We start from the raw sequence: 17,013 nt of genomic DNA on the forward strand, positions 1-17,013 counted from the left end.
GATCAAGCACACAGAAGATCTAAATCATCAAATCCAACCCTAGATCTACTAGCCTCATATTATCAAAATTGGAAATGCAAAGGAAAGAATCAAGCTAGCACAATCAATCACAAAGAGATTAGAATATAGAAATTGAACTAGGAATAGAGATTGTTACAAACTAGAAGCCGCCAATTGCATATCCTCTTTACAAATCGATGTGGAATTTTCAAATATCTATTAGAAAATCCAAACCCCTATTTTAGAGAGAAGAGAGAGAGAATTTGAACCTAATCTAACCTAAAAATCTAGTGAGAGAAATATTGAAGATGAATATTTTATTAGATCTCCAATTTTCACCTTAAAAATCTTGCCTACAGCCTTCTAGTCCTGATTTATGCCGCCTCACACCGTAACAATGGCGTGAATGGGCTCACGCTGCTTGTCATGGCGTGACAATCAGCGTGACTAGGGATCCTGGCACGTTTATCGCTGAATTTGACCGCCCATATGTCCGATTTAGCATTTGTGGTATTCATGAAAGATGTAGATCTTTGAAATTCCGATCCAATGCCATTTGAATCATCTTATTTGGACATTCCTAGCTCCTTATGTGCATAAATTACCAAACTGTCACTGAAATATCCTAGAAATGCCAATATTTTGTTGTTTTCTACAAATGTAACCACAATTAGTCCTTGTGCCTAACTTTAATAAAAATAAACTATTCTAAGCATATAATAGACTCAAAGGTTATGAGTCTCGTATGACGTTTTGAGTACCGTTCTAGGAATTTGTGTGTAGTGTGTGTCGTTTGTTAATATGCCTTGATTGTTATTGTTGATTACACCATTGATTGATTGAATAATGATGGGTACCGTGGTCATTGCGCAATGATTGATGTGACTGATGAGAATGAAATTGTGATTGGTGGAGATGAATTGTTGGCGGAAAGCACAACGAGTGCTCGGTTATCGTGCTAAATGCACGGACCACCCCTAAGACTTGCTGGATAAAGGCTTGGGGTCAGGGTATAAGCGCTGCGGTGTCATGTTAGAGCTATATGCGCTGACCCCTTGGTATTGGTGCTAGAGGCATGGACCATGCAAATGACACTTCGGTGCTACCATGTTGGTGGACTTGTTGGTGGTTACGGAGTGGGGCATGTAGTTGCTCCGAATAAGGGAGGCGGTATAAGGGTTGCCTGGAGGTACAGGTTGGAACTGATATAAGGATGGAGATGAGTAAAAAGGTTGGAACTTGCTATAAGGTTGGAAGATGGATTGTGTGTTTGATGATGACTTGCTAATTGATTGTCTTTGAATTCAATTGTTGCCTCTATTTGCTATTCATGAGCTTGCTTGTCTCTTATGTCTTGCCTTGTGTTCTTAGGATGCATGCTAGTCTTTATGATTGTTCCATAGTGCCAAGTCTATTGTTATGTCTTGAGTCTTGATCTTGGTTTAAAGCTAGAGTTGCTTAGGTTATATATGTATTCCGGTTCCAAATGATTTTCTTATATCTACCTATATTGTACTTAACGCGTTGGAGTGGATTACCAGCATTATTCGCTGACGGTTGCTACGATATGTTTTTCAGGTGATGACCACTAGCTGAGGAGCGCGCTAGATGGACTCGTAGTCTTAGTCTAGTTAGTCCTAGTATTAATAGTTGGCCTGCGTACCGTGAATTATATTCGACTATTGACTTACGGATTCCACCTGAATGGATATATTTAGCCTGTGCATCTAGGTTCTCAAACCTAGGTGTGGCATAACACCCCGACTCTTATGGATAGTCTATGCTCTGTTTGGGTTATTATTATTAGTCCGCCTTTATTTTATAAGTCTTTAAATGCTTTAAAAATTAGGGGCCGGTGTTACACATAGGATCAAAGATAGGCACAACAGTCAATCAATATATCACATGTATAGATAGTTCACATATATGGGCATCCAAACTTACTTATATAAATATATATGTATATACCCGCAATTCATGGTCATGCTTGTAACATATTAGCAATAGCTACGATGCAACATGTACATTAAGGTAGCAATAATCAACACAAGTATACTAGGATGCTTTCAGATAAATAACATGTGAGAGAGAGATAAGTGTAATGAAATCAATACATTCATACTAGTACACAATAGCAAGAATGGACACTTTACTTCCCATGTAAACATTGCTGAGACATATGCAATGCTGAAAAAGAAGCTCGGTAAGTATAAACATCATTTATATAGATACACCCACTCTCAAAATATAGAAATATAGCTTGTTGGTCCCGAAAGGGTGGCAAGAAGTCTAGAGGGGGGGTGAATAGACTTCTCTAACTTTTCAAACTTCTTTTGCAAAACACACAAGACAAATAACACTTTGGTAATTTCAACTCTAAGTAACAAGCATCAACAAGATAAACAACTTAGAGTGCACAGCGGAATAGATAGCGGTTAAAGTGTTATGCTTATAAGTGTGGTGCTCAAGGAGATATTCTAAACATGCAACACGTTAGAAACACTTGATATGGTTCAAGGATGATGTACGTAAAGTTTGGCTTGCATGCAGACGTGGGAACTATTGAACCCAGACAGATGAAGATATGCGATAAATCGTAATCGGGTTAGTTCGCAGATAGAATAAGCATGCACAAAATATATGAGCAGTAAGTAAATAGAGAGAGAGATTATAGTGGTTCAGAGGTGGTGTAATCCTCCTAGTCCACTCTTCTCTTTTCACTTCAAGGAAGAAATTCACTATTCTTCGATCACCCAGATACAATAGTGAATAAGTGTCCACTGACACTTCTCCGAGTGCTTCGCACAAAGCTACACTCCTCCAAGATTTTTTGCAAGCTCCTCTTGTTACTCTGCCTTCCCGAGTACTTTGCACCAAGCTGTACTCCTACACCACGAGAACTGTCTTAGCCGTTGTTTAAGTCGTTATTGTCTTCAAGTCTGCTTGGACAATTTATAGCCAATGAAAGCTATTTGCCCGTTGATCAACTTTTGATCTCGATCGTCCATTTTGAATTGTAGTTGATCAAATGATATTGTCAACTTGATCTGAAATATTAGGTAGAAGTCTTTTCTCCTTTTGTCAGATGATTTGAACATTTTGCCCGTTGCGCCGTGTCTTGAATTTTGTAGCCTCCAAAATTTGAATAAGTTCGGCGCGGAAAGCTTGATATTTCTTGTCCTTCATAAATGCTCTGACATGTCAAGTTGATCAAATAATTTATCTGCTGATTCTTGCTTGAGTATGAAACAGTTTCTCCATGAATCAGCCTTCTTCGAGCGTCTCCGGTTCCACCATAAAAAGTTGATGTTCAAATGAAAATATATCATATATTTTCTCCCTGGAACCTTCTGTAAAAGCTTCATTGTTGTTCATTCTCCTTAGTTAGTCTCCAATTTACTTAGTCTTCAAGTAGGTTAGTCTCGACACATCCGACACATCATACACATCCGACATCACTATTGGAGGATTTTAATGATGTGCTCGAAGACTGCCAATTGAATGATATGGGGATGACAGGAGGCCGTTTTACTTGGGTAAAGGGTCGTGGAACTGATGCATGGGTAGAAGAGAGGTTGGACCGAGCGGTAGCAACGCTGGAAATATATGATGATGCACAGGTCAGTCACACTTATATGCATGAATCGGATCACTGTGCGATATTTGTTGATATCGAGACAAGAGCCGTGTGCACAGCCTTGCGGGTGTTCCGTTTCGAATAAGCATGGCTCCTAGATAAGGGTTGCGCAAAAGTAGTTGACGAAGCCTGGAGAATATCGTCGGGGCAAAATTTTCAGGAACGGCTGGCGGTATGTAGCGAGCGGCTATGGCGGTGGGGCGGAGAGCATCATCGACGTTTCGACAACAGAATACGGCAACTACGACAAATATTAGCCAGATTGAAGGAGGACCGGACTGATACGGGGGTGGCGGAGTTTTTAGCCGCTGAAGGTGAGTTGGATACATTGTACCGGGCCGAAGAGATTTTCTGGAAGCAGAGGTCCAAGCAACTCTGGCTACACCACGGGGACGCTAACACGAAATATTTTCATAAAGCCGCGACGGAGCGCCGCAGGCGCAATACACTGACCCGACTCAAGGATCAAACAGGTGCCTGGCAAACCGGGCCTGAGATGCACGCGGAAATCCTCACGTACTACGATTCTATATTTTGTTCCGGGGCAAATAGCCCGGACTTATTTAGCAGTGTCCGTCAACGGGTTACAGAGGAAATGAATGCCTCATTATTACAGCCGTTCACAATAACAGATGTGAAAACAGCTCTTTTTGGCATGGCCCCTGAAAAAGCCCGAGGACCGGATGGGCTGTCCCCGGCGTTTTTTCAACATTTTTGGCCAGTGATAGGGCATGATCTGTCAATGTTTATTATTAATTGTGTGGAAACCAAATGCCTGCCGTCGGGCCTAAATGAGTCAAACATTGTACTCATCCCGAAAAAAAGGGTCCCGGAGAAAGTTGCTGATCTGAGACCGATAGCACTTTGTAACGTTGTCTACAAAGTGCTGCTAAAATGTTAGCCAATCGTTTAAAGGGGTTGCTGGAACGAGTGGTGTCACAATCGCAGAGTGCGTTTGTGCCCGAGCGTTTGCTAACTAATAATATTATAGTAGCCAACGAGATTGGACACTTTCTGCGGAGGAAAACTGGGGGCCTTATGGGTTGGGTAGCGCTAAAGCTGGACATGGCTAAAGCGTACGACAGGATGGAGTGGGCCTTTTTGGAAGGTATTATGGGGGCGTTGGGGTTTGACAGGAGGTGGACAGAGCTTATAATGTTGTGTGTTACCACGGTGCGTTATGCTATTCTTGTAAATGGGGAGACTGTAGGCCAGGTGTATCCCACCCGGGGTATACGCCAAGGTGACCCACTGTCGCCTTATCTGTTCATTCTGTGTGCTGAAGGCTTTTCTATCCTATTGCAACAAGCTGAGAGTCGGGGCGATATTCACGGGGTGAGGGTAGCGCGGGGGGCCCCGGCTATCACTCACCTTTTCTTCGCTGATGACAGCTTATTATTTTTCAGGGCTACACAGCACGAAGCTACGAGGATTAAGGAGTGCTTAGACTTATACTGCCAGGCTTCAGGTCAACTTATTAATTACGAGAAATCCAGTGCAGTGTATAGTCTTAATACGTCAGCCGATGTGCGAACGTCAGTTTCTGATTACATGGGTGTTCGTGCCGCTTCCGATCTGGGGCGCTACTTGGGCCTTCCCTCTTTCCTAGGGCGCAACAAAACTGCCACGTTCAAGTATATTGAGGAGAATGTACGAACCCGTATTGGCATATGGATGCAAAAGTTCCTATCCCGTGCAGGTAAGGAAGTCCTTCTCAAAAGTATAGCCCAGGCACTCCCGATCTTTACCATGTCATCCTTCTTACTCCCCTTACGTGTTTGTGACACGTTAGAAAAATTATTCAACCGCTTCTGGTGGGGAGGTGGAGGGACGGGAAGCCGAGGTATACACTGGTTGAGCTGGGCCCGGATGTGCAAATCGAAAGCGGAAGGTGGTATGGGGTTCAAGAGATTGCACGAGTTCAATCTAGCTTTATTGGCTAAACAAGGTTGGCGGTTGTTAATTTATCCAGATTCTTTGACTAGCCGCATACTAAAGGCAAAGTACTATCCCACCACTGACTTTATGAGTGCACAAATAGGCACAAACCCGAGTTATATATGGCGTAGCATCATGGCTGGCCAACAAGTGCTAAAGTTGGGCATTGCGCGACGTATCGGAAATGGCCTGGACACGAAAATCTGGGGCTGGAATTGGTTGGCCGGAACTAATAATGAACCGCTACACACACCATGCGCAGAACACCTCCGGGAGGCCAGAGTTAGGGGCCTCTTTGACGCTCAAGGACGATGGGATGTGGATATTGTACGCGACATATTTCTGGATGTGGACGTAAGACGTATTCTCTCAACACCGATCAACACCCATGTTAGAGACAATTGGCGGTGGCTGGGGGACATTCAGGGAAGGTACACGGTGCGACACGGATATGATATACTGATACATGCCGAACCTGAAGCCACGGAGCTGACTGACTTCCGCTCGTGGAACAAATTATGGGGGTTACCAATCCCACCTAAAGTTAAAAAATTTTTGTGGCGTTGCACGAGAAACATACTACCCGTACGAGAGAATCTACACCGGAAAAATGTATGGATAGGTGGTGGCTGCCCGATTTGCGGTCATACAACAGAGACAATGGAACATCTGCTATGTGAGTGTCTGATCGCATGTCGTGCGTAGGGGACCAATGACGTGTTACAAGGGAGGAGCTGTCTGACTTTCATGGACGAAACAATAGGTACCTCAAGTACGATCGAGGCTGTGAAGCTAGCGACCGTTTTCTAGACCACCTGGTGTATCCGGAACGAAATTGTTTGGCATGACAATGTTGTGTCCGTGGAGGAGGACTACAAGCGTATTTTGCACTCCCAGACAACCTGGATGGCAACTTACGCTCCGGTGCAACGTCCTTCTTGCCGCACTGCGGAACCCGAGAGATGGACACCACCTCCACGCGGAGCCATGAAGTGTAATGTTGACGCGGCTACTTTCGGCACCGGCGCCAGTTTTGGGGCGGTAGTACGTGACCATGGTGGCACTTTCATTGCTGCGAAGAGTGGCTGGTTGGAGGGGATTGATGATCCGTTTCTAGCTGAGGTTCTTGCTGCCAAAGAGGCACTCTCATGGATGAAGACGTAAGGCCAGGCAAACTGGTTTTTGGAATCGGACTGTTTAAACTTTTGTAATGCTTTTAATTCCTGCAATGTTAATCTTTCCTACGTAGGTCTTATTGTAAATCAATGCTTATCGATTGCTACTGATATGGGCTCTGTAAAAGTGGTCCATGCTAAGAGAACAGCGAACCGTGTAGCTCACGAGCTTGCTCGAGCGACCGTTTCGGAGGCTGTCTCCGGGGAGTGGAATATGATCCCACCTACTTGTATTGTTGATGTTTTACGTTGTTAATGAAAGCTGCTTCTTTGTTTCAAAAAAAAAAAAAGTAGGTTAGTCTCCCAAGCTAGCTAGTTTCCTTGCTTGTTAGTCTCCAAGCTAGTCTCCACTTGAGCTAGTCTCCCATGTTGGTTGGTCTCCAATACACTTTAGCTAGTCTCCCATACAGTGGACCTCGTCTCTCATACGGTGGAGCTCGTCTCCAGAGTAAGGTAAAAATGCTTCACTTAAGATCATTTAACATAGCCCACACGTGTATCATCCAACTCCTCTAGCATGGTTCTTAATGACTTATCCACATCATAATTGTGTTAAGCTATAATCCTGCTTAACTTCTTCAAATAAATTATGATCTTCCAGACTTGTACATGGGTTGCATGATGTGGGTGCACCATACTCTGTTGACTCAAACTGACTCAAATAGAATAAAAATTGGGGACTACTTGATTTTTCAAAAATACATTCGACTCATCAAAATTTACAATTTATTCCTAACAATTTCCCTCTTTTTGATGATGCCGAAACTTATACCCAAGTCATTTTGTCTTTGTCAATTTTGAAAAATAATTTCTTTTTAATTGCTTTTATTTCGACTAGCCAATTGACGGGTTTAACAAAAATTGAGACTTAGATCATCATGAATAGATCCAGTAATCTCCGTTGCGGGATGGGGAAAGCAAGACTCATAACTTAAATTCCCATCCCCAACTGTGGCAGGATACGGGTCAATCTCCGGAAGTCCTACATCATCAATCTGTGCCAAAGATCCCTCTCCGGGTGCTCTTCGAGTTTCCTCTATTGAATTGATAGTTGCCCGGCGGATTTCATTAGGATCAAATTCACCAATGGGCACTTCGGATGCGGCTTCAACCATGAGACTTTTCTCAGTCCTCTTCTTCTTTGCAAGCTTAGTCAAGAAACATGAGTTGATTACCGAAAGGCGGGTGGCTCGGGCAAGATCACGTGTGCCTAGCCAACTCAAGACTAGTTCCTCTCTTTCAAAAGTATTTGGCTCTATTGTCTCGGCCAACCTATTGTGATCTCCCAACCTCCAAGCTCCCCAATCAAGTGCACGTTTAAATTCCTCAAAAAGTACACTATCCGCCCCAATTGTTGGTATGTTCTCAACACTCCCAACTTCAACTTGGTCACACTCAATTGCATCAACTTCCATTCTATTTTCTCCTTCAACTATCCCGTAACTTTCTAGGACAAGGGGATTCGGGTTTGGGAAGGGTAAGGGTCTTGTGGTTATTGGGTGGCTTGATTGTTCTTCATTGGATCGAACGGCAGGGGTGTTTGATCCTTCATTACTAGGCTCTCGAATAAATTGTTCTAGGGCTAAGGAGGGGTTTGAGAGTTTCCTTTTTCGGGTAGATTTGGGTATTGTGGGTAAGGTGGGATTTTTGGGTTCGGTTGAGTTTGGTGGCCGAAAGAGGTAACTATGATTTGTGATGTGTTTGGCTTTGGAAAGGGTCACATTCTTTGTCCTCAAAATTTCACCAATTGCAAACCCGTAACCGATTTCCTGTTGAAACCATCCATCTACCAAAGGTTTTGCCTTCTTCAAGGACTCACACAATCTCCCAAACATAAATGCACCCCAATCAACACAAACATTGTTCAAAATAATATCCATTATCAACAATTTATCTCCCGACAACTTGTCACGGCAATGGTACCTAGACTCAACACACTTGTGTATAATATCCAACAAGAGTCCGTAGTCCTTCTTCAAATCCTTTTTATTGCCGTTTATCCTAGGAGCTAGCGGTGCGTTTGCATCGCGTACCTCGGCCCAAGTGGCATTAACATCAAACACATGATTTTCTACCCGCAAATTTGTTTCAACAAGATTGAAAATCCTCTGAAAATCATCGATTTTTATTTCTACATCAACTCCTTTGACCACAGAAATAATTGAACCATTTTCAACTCTAGCATTCATATATAACTCGATCACCTCATGTCTATAGAAACCAACATATCTAAAGGTGCAAAAGTTTAACAACCCGCAAGATTCAAGAGAGTTGATAATTTTTACCCCAATAGTTTTGTCCTCCACTTGTTTGTTGAAATCGGTGACGTCAAGTATCATTCCACTAAGCACACGGCTGGACTTCCTTGTCCCTCCGGTAGTGATTGTCTCCATCTCCACTTGATCAACCTCCATTGAGTTGGGCTTGATTTTAGGAATTTTTGGTGAATTTTTGGGTTATTTCGGCGGTGATGTCCGAAAAAGGGTGATGGGAATGGGTATTTTGATTTAGAGGATATTTGGGTGAGATTTTGGGTTTGGGTGATGAGTTTTTGTGTGTAGAAGAGTTTTATGTAGAAGATTTTGGATGGGTGTAGAAACATTAGAAGATATGGACTCTTCTTCCTTCGATTTTCCGGCCGGCGATAGTTGGAGAAGAAGAAGTGGTTTCACTTTTTGGGTTTCTCTCTTCTACCCGTTAGAATTGAGGGAAATCCTTAGTGAAATTACTTCTTTGTCCTCTAGTGGATGGAGAGAGAGTATTGACCTCCTTGAGGATAAATTCGACCTTCCACATGATTTAAATTTGCTAGCTCAGATTTATATACTCCATTTGTGAGTACATGGCGCCAAAAATTGTGCTTCAAATAACCGCCAACCTGGAGCTAATCGGATAAAAAAAAATCTCGAAAATAATCTGTTAGAGCAATAAATATATTCTAGATAATTATTATCATCTCGATTTCATATTTCAATAAAGCTGATATATTTTCTGAAAAGAGATCTGATAAAAATAAATTGGACAGACAGATACCTAATATTCTGAAAGGCTTCAAGTTCCAAAAACATTTAAAACATTCGACTTTCTATTTTTGGGCCTAACCTTTTTGACTTTTTATACTCCAAATTTTGGGCAAGCATTCATCATAATATACTCCTTTATATATAAACCCAATTGACATGCAAATTTCTACATTCTCCCTAAACATATGCTTTATTTAAAAAAATATTAACCCAACTGAAATTTGTTCCCCCTTAATTGTATACTAAGCTCAAATTAATTTAATTAAACACACTTAAAAAAATCACACAAATTAATTATGCTTACACGTGACAAAATAAATTGATATATGTATCGCATAAATAAATTACAGACACATGTACGCAAATTTCGTAAGATAAAATTATAACACATTTAGGCACATATAAATTGTACGAAAACATGTATACAACTAAACACATATCACATGTACACACAAAAATAAATTTAAAACACGTAGGTCACATAAGTAACATATTACATGCACAGTGCGAACATAAAAAAATTTAAAAAAAAAAAAAAAAAAGGTCCAGAAATTGCTTAGCTCATTTCAATCATTGCCATTTCATGCCTTAGAGTTGCAAAACAAGATTCACACAACGGCTTTGTGAGAATGTCGGCAATTTGATTCTCCGTGGGAACGTGATCGATTTTCAAATCTTTCTTTTCGACGTGGTCTAGGATAAAATGGTGTCGAACATCGATATGCTTGGTTCGCGAGTGAAGCACCGGATTTTGGGTTATGGCGATTGCACTAGTGTTATCGCATAAAATGCTGACATTTTCGCACTTAATCCCATAGTCCAATAATTGTTGCTTCATCTACAAGATTTGTGCACAACAACTCCCAACTGCAATATATTCGGCTTCGGCAGTACTCGTAGCTATAGAGTTTTGCTTTTTGCTGAACCAAGAGACCAATCTTCCCCCTAAGAACTGGCATGTCCCTGAGGTACTTTTTCGGTCTATTTTACAACCTGCAAAATCTGCATCTGAATAACCAGTTAGTGTAAAATCTCCTTCTTTGGAATACCATAATCCCACATTGATTGTTCCTTTAAGATATCGAATTATCTTCTTGGTTGCAATCAGGTGACTTTCTTTGGGCTTGGATTGGAATCTTGCACATACTCCAACCGAGTAGGATATGTCCGGTCTGCTTGCGGTTAGATATAGTAATGATCCAATCATCCCTCGATACATCGTTTGATCGACATCTTTTCCTTCATCATCTTTATCCAATTTTTGAGATGTACTCATGGGAATTTTGACTGAGGATTTTCCATCTACGCCAAATTTCTTAATAAGATCTCTTGTGTATTTGGCTTGATTTATGAAAATTCCTTCTTCAAGTTGCTTGACTTGCAGTCCCAAAAAGTAATTTAATTCCCCCATCATACTCATCTTGAACCTATTCTGCATGAGCTTAGAAAATTTCTCACATAAAGATTTATCAGTACTTCCAAAAATAATGTCATCAACATAAATTTGTACTAATAAAATGTGATTATTTTCTTGAATTCTAAAGAGGGTTTTATCGACTAGACCTTTGGTGAATCCACAACTAATTAAGAACATCGACAAGGTGTCGTACCAAGCTCGCGGAGCTTGTTTTAACCCATACAATGCCTTCTTTAATTTGTAGACTTGATCACCAACGTCTTTTACCTCAAAACCGGGTGGTTGTTCGACGTAAACTTCTTCTTCAAGTAAGCCGTTAAGAAATGTGCTCTTTACGTCCATTTGATAAACAATGAAATTCTTGTGCGCTGCATATGCTAGGAATATCCGGATTGCTTCGAGCCGTGCGATGGGGGCGAATGTCTTATCAAAATCAATGCCTTCTTCTTGTGAATACCCCTTCGCAACTAATCTTGCTTTATTCCTAACAATGACGCCGTCTTTGTTTGCTTTGTTCCGAAAGACCCATTTAGTGCCAATTACATTTTGATGCGTTGGTCTTGGAACAAGTTTTCATACGTCGTTGCGCTTGAATTGATCTAATTCTTCTTGCATGGCATCTATCCAACTTGGATCGGCTAAGGCTTCGTCAAATTCTTTTGGCTCCAGTTGTGATAGAAAGCATGAGAACATTGCATCTTGTTGTTGATTCCTAGTAGATGATCGCGTCTTTACTCCGTCCCTCGGATTTCCAATGACTAAGTCATGTGTGTGACTTCTTAGCCATTTTCGATTTCGTTGGAAACTTGTTGGATTCTCAAAGTTTCCTTCTTGTTGGAATACTTGTTGTGATTCCACTTGTTGTGCATTGTTGACGAATACTTCTTCGGGTTCATCTACTGGAATTTCTTCCGCTTGAATTTCTGTTGCAATTTCAGTTGTAGGTGTGCGTGATATTTCGGGTATCACATTGGATATTGCCTCAATTTGGTGAGTACCCATATCACTTGATTCTTCTACTTCTTGCAACACATTATCTTCGAAATTGTCATTAGAATTAATTAAATCACGATTACCTTCACCATTTTTGCCATTATTGTCGTGATTTTCGTCGAACACAACGTGAATCGATTCTTCTACCACCATTGTTGATTTGTTGAATATTCTATATGCCTTGCTGGTAGATGAATATCCTAAGAATGTTCCTTCGTCCGCTCGCTCGTCAAAAGTCTTTAATTGAGACTTTCCATTAACAAGTACAAAACATTTACAACCAAATGTATGAAAATAGGTGAGATTGGGTTTTCTCCCTTTCCATAATTCATATGGTGTTTTGTTATAGGACTTGTGGATTAGACTGCGATTTTGAGTATAGCACGCCGTGTTAATTGCTTCTGCCCAAAATCTTTTTGGTAATCCGGCAGCTGATATCATGACTCGTGCGGCTTCCTTGAGTGTTCGATTTCTTCTTTCAGCTACACCATTTTGTTGCGGCGTTCGTGCGGCAGATAATTGATGTAAAATTCCTTGTGAATTACAGTACGATTGAATCACTCTGTTCCTCGATCAGTTCGTATTGTTGCAATCTTCATGTCTTTTTCGACTTGTAGTAGCTTCAATAGCTCTGGCAACTTTGATAAGACTTCATCCTTTTTCTTGCTGAATATTGTCCATATGTACCTGGAAAAATCATCAACAACAACCAAAGTATATTTCTTACCACTTATACTTACTGGGTCTACTGGACCAAATAAATCCATGTGCAGTAGACTTAAGGGTCTTGATGTTGACTCTTGAGCTTTGGCTTTGAATGATGCTTTGATTTGTTTTCCTCTCTGGCATGCATCACAAATTTGATCCTTCTTGAACACAATATTGGGTAGTCCTTCGACTAACTTATTTTTGGCAAGCTTGTTGATGGTTTTGAAATTCAAATGATTTAGCCTTCTGTGCCATTCCCAACTAGCTTCATTCGAATTGTTTGCCATCAAGCACACAGAATCCTTCGTTGTACTCCAATCTACAACATACATATTTTTCTTTCTTGATTCGGCGAGTACGACTTCGTTCGTAGATTCGTTCTTGTCTTGACATTTGCATTTGTAAAATTCTACGAGATATCCTTTGTCGTAAAATTGACTTGTACTAAACAAGTTGAATTTTAATCCTTCGACATAGGATACGTCATCAATTCGTAGACCATTTTTCACAATTGCGCCGGTTCCTTTTGTCATTCCATATCGATCGTTTCCACCGAAAACTACTTTTGGTCATTCGATACTTTTGAACTCAACTAGACTAGCTTTATTGCCGGTCATATGTCGAGAGCATCCGCTATCGAAATACCAAACTTCCTGCAAAAAAGATTAATTATTTTTAGGTACCCATACTTGTTTGGGTCCTTTAGTGTTAGTAATTTTTGGCATCCAAATCCACCTAGATCCCACTAATCCAAGAGTAGGTGATTTGTAACCATTAAAGACTCTATAGTCATAACGCACTTGTGAATAATGCTTTGGTGCGGGTTAGGAAGCAGATAGTTGCTTGATCCTATGAAAAAAAGAGCAAATCTGGACTTGGTCCATGGTTTGTCTTCAAGCGACCAATCTTGTTCTGAGGGATATAATCTCCCAGCCCCAATTCTCGGAATTCTTCCCATATTCCTATGAGGTTTTATTGCACTAGACTCGCTGGCTCTCTTTTGAGATACAAATTTTTGCCTTTTAAAATTTTGTTGCCTATCCGAGATATTAATTTTTGGATTCGGCCTTGCAACATTTTTCTGGGCATTTATTTGATTTCCAACTCCTTGTCTCATTGTGCTATACTGACTTTTCACAAATTTTACCACTGGAACTTTATTAATTAAAGTAGTAGTAGAATTAGTCAGTTTCACAAGGGTTTGAGAACATGATGGACCGTAGCCTAGTCCGGCTTTATCTCCAGCAGGTTTTTGCATGTTTATCATTTTATCCATTATTTTGGAAGAATTTATAAATGATGCGATTACTTCCCGAAGGTTATGTTCTCGAACCTCTCTAGCTTTGCACTCTTCTTGAAGTCGAACATTTTCGGCTTTCAAGTTACTCATTTCATTTAGAGCATTTTGCAATTTTTGTGCCATTTCTTCCTTTTCAAGGATTAACGTATTATTGCACTCTTTGATTTGAGTATGAGTGTTCATAACCTTTTGACAATCTTCCATAAGACTTTGAAATGATTCTTGAGTCTCAAAGGAAGTGTCAACGGAACTAAAAGAGCTAAAAGAACTAGAAGATACCTCTTCGTCGATTTCACGCGCCATATAGCATTCCTCATGTTCGAATGTCTTGCTTACTAAACATAGTAGCGCCGTATCTTCTTGTGATGAATCACTCTCGTCGCTAGATGATTCTTCGGATTCACTTGCTTCTAGCGGATCGCTTATTAGTGCCTTCCGTTTTCCCTTTTTGAATTTCTTCTCTTTGGATTTGTATTCCACCTGTGGAAAAGTATTCGAATTTTTGTCCACCTTGGGGTGTGGACATTCGGCCATAAAATGTCCAGGCTTTCTACAATTGTAACACACATTTGTGTTATCTTCGACCGGTTCCCTTCTTGATCTTCTATTCTCTCGAAAAGAATTTCCTTGTGGTGATCCTTTGTTCTTTCGCATGAATTTCTTGAATTTCCTAACAAATAAGGAAAATTGTTCGTCGGATAAAAAATCATTATTTACTACTGACCTTGATGAGGATGGTTGTTCGGCCATCAGTGCGGATGTTCGTTCATCACGTTCTTCTTCGACTCGTGTCTTCATTTCGAACTCGTACGCCTTAAGATCACTAAAGAGTTTATCCGTAGATAATGTCCTTAGATCTCTATGATCGCGCATTGCGGTCACCTTCATATCCCAACTTGTAGGTAGTCCGCGTAACACTTTGAGCGATATTTCCTTTTGGATAATTGTCTTTCCCAAATCCGTGATTTCTCCAAGGATTTTGATCAATCGAGCTTCCATGTCGGTGATGCTTTCGTTCGGTAGCATTTTGAAATCTTCGAACCTCTTCATGGCAATGGTTAGTTTGTTATCCTTTTCTTGCTCATCGCCTTCACCTATACCAATAAGTGTATCCCATATTTCTTTTGCTGTGGTGCACTTTCGAACCTTTGGGAATATGGTGTCATCTACGACCTTGAACAAAATATCTTTGGCAATGTTGTCCAAATTATTTCGTCCACTCCATTTTTGGCTTTGGAACATATTTTGGAGCATTTGGAGTTAGTGCGGCGGCGGTGTTAACTTCCATAATTTGGATAGGACCATTTGTGATGACTTCCCACATTTCGTCATTTAGAGCAGATAAGTGCACCTGCATTCGAATTTTCCAATCATCAAATTTGTTAAGTGAGAAAAGCAGATTTTGAGCGAGAACCATATCTCTCTTCATCTTGAAGATTTTGAGATCTATCTAGCATTCAAAATTGACTCAAATAGACAACTGCTCTGATACCACCTGTTGGTCCCGAAAGGGTGGCGAGAAGTCTAGAGGGGGGTTGAATAGACTTCTCTAACTTTTCAAACTTCTTTTGCAAAACACACAAGACAAATAACACTTTGGTAATTTCAACTCTAAGTAACAAGCATCAACAAGATAAACAACTTAGAGTGCACAGCGGAATAGATAGCGGTTAAAGTGTTATGCTTATAAATGTGGTGCTCAAGGAGATATTCTAAGCATGCAACACGTTAGAAACACTTGATATGGTTCAAGGATGATGTACGTAAAGTTTGGCTTGCATGCAGACGTGGGAACTATTGAACCCAGACAGATAAAGATATGCGATAAATCGTAATTGGGTTAGTTCGCAGTTAGAATAAGCATACACAAAATATATGAGCAGTAAGTAAATAGAGAGAGAGATTTATAGTGGTTCAGAGGTGGTGTAATCCTCCTAGTCCACTCTTATCCTTTCACTTCAAGGAGGAAATTCACTATTCTTTGATCACCCAGATACAATAGTGAATAAGTGTCCACTGACACTTCTCCGAGTGCTTCGCACAAAGCTACACTCCTCCAAGGTTTTTCGCAAGCTCCTCTTGTTACTCCGCCTTCTTGAGTACTTTGCACCAAGCTGTACTCCTACACCACGAGAACTACGCACAAAGCTACGCTCTCACAGGGTTTTCACAAGCTCCTCTTGTTACTCTGCCCTTTACAACGAGTGCTACGCACAAAGCTACACTCAACCAGGGTTTTTCACTCTCTCTAGTTACTCCGCCCTCTTTCTACACTCAGTAGAGAATATTACAAAGAGATAAAATTTCCCTCTCACTCAGACTTGAATGTAATTCTATGAAGCTCTGTTTCCCCCTTTTCATCTAATTAGAAAGATAGCTTGTATCTCTTGCTTGTATGTCTTAGCCGTTGTTCAAGTCCTTATTGTCTTCAAGTCTGCTTGGACAATTTATAGCCAATGAAAGCTATTTGCCCGTTGATCAACTTTTGATCTCGATCGTCCATTTTGAATTGTAGTTGATCAAATGATATTGTCAACTTGATCTGAAATATTAGGTAGAAGTCTTTTCTCCTTTTGTCAGATGATTTGAACATTTTGCCCATTGCCGTGTCTTGAATTTTGTAGCCTCCAAAATTTGAATAAGTTCGGCGCGGCAAGCTTGATATTTCTTGTCCTTCATAAATGCTCTGACATGTCAAGTTGATCAAATAATTTATCTGCTGATTCTTGCTTGAGTATGAAACAATTTCTCCGTGAATCAGCCTTCTTCGAGCATCTCTGGTTCCACCGTAAAAAGTTGATGTTCAGATGAAAATATATCAG

Source organism: Ipomoea nil, unplaced genomic scaffold (assembly GCF_001879475.1).
Source record: "Ipomoea nil cultivar Tokyo-kokei standard unplaced genomic scaffold, Asagao_1.1 scaffold0117, whole genome shotgun sequence".
NCBI lineage: Eukaryota > Viridiplantae > Streptophyta > Magnoliopsida > Solanales > Convolvulaceae > Ipomoea > Ipomoea nil.